We start from the raw sequence: 4420 nt of genomic DNA, 5'->3' as shown, positions 1-4420 counted from the left end.
CCAAGTATATGCACCACAAACAGGAAATAAAGAAGAGAACATGGAGGAAGTTCTAGAGGTATTAGAGAGTATAACTACAGATGTGGAAGGAATAGAAATGGGTCACCTAAATGTGCAGGTAGGCAAAGAAAGGCTAGGGAAGAAGGAGATAATTAGCCCATACGGATATGGGAGGAAAAATGTGGAAGGAGAGAAACTGGTTGACTTCTGTGAAAGAAGCAGGCAGATTGTGGGCAACACATTGTTTTTTAAAAAGAATAGCCAAAAGATAACGAGATATGGATGGGGTTATAGACGGACGAAGACGGTCATCGATTACTTTCTGGTGGAAAAGAAAAATCGGAGAAAGTTGATGGTTGTAACTGCACTCCCAGGCTTTTGATGGAGACCATCGAGTGATGGTGGCAAAGATGAGATTCGATTAATTGAAAGACATAAAGGAAGAAAGGGAAAGGAAAATAAAAGTGTGGAAACTAAAGGATGGCATGGTACAAGAAAATTTTAAGTAGTTACTTAAGTAGTTACATACACCAAGTATGGGAATGTGGAAGAGGAATGGAGTAAGTTTGTTTGCTCTGCTAAGAAGACCTGTGGCAGAATGTTCAGAAGGGTAAAGGAAATGGAGACACCATCGTGGAATGAGAGGGTGAAGGAGGCAGTAAAGGAAAATAAGAAAGCCTGGCATGAATGGAATAGAGATTGAAGAGCTGAAAGTAAAAGAAAATACTAATATAGTAAAAATAAGTGTAAGAAAATGGTAGCAGAAGAAAAGAGAAAAAGCTGGTAGAAATTCACCCGGAAGTTGGAAAAAGATGTTTCTAGTGGTAAGAGGATATATATGGAATTACAAAGAGTATGAGGAAGGAAAAAACATACACAAAGCCAGTGAAAGAGGAAAGTGGAGAGCTATTAATGCAACCAGAGGAGATAAAGAAAAGATGGAAAGAGTACTTTGATAAATTACTAAATGTGAAGAACGGCGATGGAAAGGAATAAAAGTACGGCAGGGGGCAGGGGTCTGGAAGAAGAGGAGGATATAACGATGTTAGATGTGGAACTAGCTCTGAGAAAAATGAAAACAGGAAAGGCACATAGGATAGACGAAATTACTATGGAGATGATAAAAGCAGCTGGACCAGGTTGGCTACAGTGGCTATATGGACAAATAAGATGCATTTGGAACCAAAACTGTGTACCTGAAGAATGAGGAAAGGGAATAATAATCCCAGTTTTCAATGACAGGAAAGTATGTGACAACTATCGAGGGATCACACTCATAACCCAAGTAGCAAAAATAATGGAGAGGATACTGGAGAGAAGAGTGAGAGAAAAAGTGGAAGGGCAGTTAGAAGAGGAGCAGTATGGCTTTCGTCGTAGAAGATCAACAGTGGACCCAATCTTTAGTATGAGACAGTTGATGGAAAGACATTGGGAGCATGGGAAAGATCTGATGACGATATTTCTCGATCTTCCAAAAGCATATGACAGTGTCCCCAGGGAAAAGGTATGGGCAACCTTGAAGAGAAAGGGAGTTGGAAAGCAAACGCATGAAGTCATTCAGGCAATGTATGAAAAAAGCTCTAGTTATGTGCAGACACCAGTTGGAAGAACTGAATGGTTTGCGAATGTTATGGGAAGTGTGATATCCCCACTAGTATTTATAATGGTGATGGATGTAATAGTTAAAGAGACAAAAGAAGCCCATAGAGAAAGGGGGATGAAGTTGTTACTGTTTGCTGATGATATTGTCGTGTGGGGAACAAGCTGTAAGGAGGTACAAAAACCAAATAGACTAAATAATAAGGTCGAGAAATATGGAATGAAATTTAGTGTGGAGAAAAGCAAGACCATGGTGGTAACCAAATGGGATAGAGAGGGCAAGAGCAAATTCCTATTAAGGGAAGGTATAAGGGACCAGTGGACAACTTTAAATATTTGGAGAGTGTATTTATGGGAAATGCTCATTTGGAGAAATTAGCAAAAGAATACTACAGAGTAGTACATTTTACCAGTGTGTGGAAGGGAAGTGCCAATGAGGTGCAAGCTGGTGCCTATTTTACTTCACACCCATACTAATTTATGGCTCAGAGACTTGGACTGTGACTAGGAGAGAGGAGAGTAGGATACAATCCAGTAAAATGAAGTTTCTGAGAAGTATGCTAGGGAAGACAAGAAGAGACAAAGTGAAAAACAAAGATGTTAGGAACGAAATTGGAGTGGAGAAATTGACTGAAAAATTGAAAAGAATAGATTAAAATGGTTTGGGCATGTGAAGAGGGTGGGAGAGGGAAGAATACCAAGAAGAATGATGGAGTTCAAGACTGAGGGCATGATGCCAAGAACAAGACTGAGAACAAGATGGACTGATATAATAAAGATGAGTTTAAGGAGGAGAAATTTGCTATGGAACCAAATTGTGGAAGAAGAATGGTGGAAAGACAGAGTAAAGTGGCCAAGTAGCATTGATACCCAATCCTAACCAGATGGCCGGCTGTTGTGGCCAAGCAGTTCTAGGCGCTTCAGTCCAGAACTGCACTGCTGCTATGGTCGCAGGTTTGAATCCTGCCTTGGGCATGGATGTGTGTGATGTTCTTAGGTTAGTTAGGTTTAGGTAGTTCTAAGTCTAGGGGACTGATGACCTCAGATGTCAAGTCTCATAGTGCTTAGAGCCATTTGAACCATTTGAAACAGATGTTGTATAGAGGCGAAACCAAGATGGTGATGATGATGATGTAAAAATTCTTTTATACCGTGTATTATGTATGTGAATATCTATGCACGCCAGCTGGGGTGGTCGAGCGGTTCTAGGCACTACAGTCTGGAGCCGTGTGACTGCTATGGTCGCAGGTTCGAATCCTGCCTCGGGCATGGATGTGTGTGATGTCCTTAGATTAGTTAGGTTTAAGTAGTTCTAAGATCTAGGGGACTGATTACCTCAGAAGTTAAGTCCCACAGTGCTCAGAGCCATTTGAACCATTTATCAACGCACTCAGACAGTGTATGTTTCAGGTCTATGCATGCATGTGAATATGGACAGTGTTAGGTTATCCACTCTCACAGAAATAAAAGGACACCTTGAGATTACCCGAGAATGAGTTTAAAAAATGCAAGGTGGGTGGACTTTGTGGACTGGCACTGCACAAACAAATAGAGGGATCAAGTGTGCAGCTGTGGCGCGTGCAACAACACTATGTCTGGACTGAGCCGCTGAGGATCTTAGAACGCTGCAACGTCATTTGTAAATAAATAAGTGTGTGGATTACAACCTTTTTTTCCTTTCAGCACAACCAGTGTAAAGCTTTGATGTAAGCATTTAGGTTTTACCTCGTTGCTTGCTTGAAACACATGAACTCTCATAATGAAAAACGCAATCTATTAATGATTATGATATTTATGAAAAAGTATGTACAGTAAACCTTGTAAATAGTGATTTCTTATCTGGTTTCTTATCCTTTTACTTACTGTTTTGTGTACCTTTATCTTACTTACTTATTTTTCTTGTATAGTACTACTATAGTAAATTTTCATAATACACGAACCACTTCATATGTGATGGTTTTTTGAAAGATATAATTTTGTTGTTTAAATTGTGTTATGGTACCCTATGATATTTTGAGTTTCAATGACACAGTGTTGTCATACTAATTACATGACCACACATAATTATGATAATTAATGAGAAGCTTAATGAGTGATTAACAACATTTATATAGACAAAACTGAATGGCTTTACACATCTGCATTTACGTTTGTATTTCTTCAGACATTCTGTTAACCTCCAGGAAAAAACTCATGTAAAATGGGCACATGTAACTCTGTAAGTGCAGATAAAATACCTTCTGAAACATCCAAAGTTTTACAAATTATCTGTTGATAATTTGTAATATACTTTTATTTTGGAACCTGTAATCTTTATTACAGACACTATATTTAATACAAAATATGAATAATAGTGTATTTGTTTGTGAATGTATACAACTGATTGTAATTATTATGTAACTGCTGGGTAATTGGCAAGGAAAATTTGTTTAAATGCATCAATAGCAATGATAAAATAGTAGTTACCCCTTTCTTTTGCTAATCAGTATTTTTTGTATTAATTGTTGCGTGGTGCCCTTTAGCCCCTGTGCGACTTGCGAGCGATTACACTTAATTCCCCCCATTTAAAAATTATTATCAGTATTTAGCTTAGATTTAGAATAGATTCCGTCATCAGAAGGGTCTGTTGTACACTTTCCTCCAACTAGCCAATATTGATTTTTTTCGGTAACGATGGCCTTACTCATTGTAAAATTTCGTTAGGCATATGCGATAACTGTTTTTTATATTGCAAACCAATATGCTGATTAGGAAGGAGGACGTTACAAGTTGTGGCAAATTTATTGCTTTCGACACTTATAATATTAACTATTTGAAGAAA

The sequence above is a fragment of the Schistocerca americana genome, chromosome 1 (genome assembly GCF_021461395.2).
Source record: "Schistocerca americana isolate TAMUIC-IGC-003095 chromosome 1, iqSchAmer2.1, whole genome shotgun sequence".
Lineage (NCBI taxonomy): Eukaryota > Metazoa > Arthropoda > Insecta > Orthoptera > Acrididae > Schistocerca > Schistocerca americana.
This window is presented reverse-complemented; position numbering follows the sequence as displayed.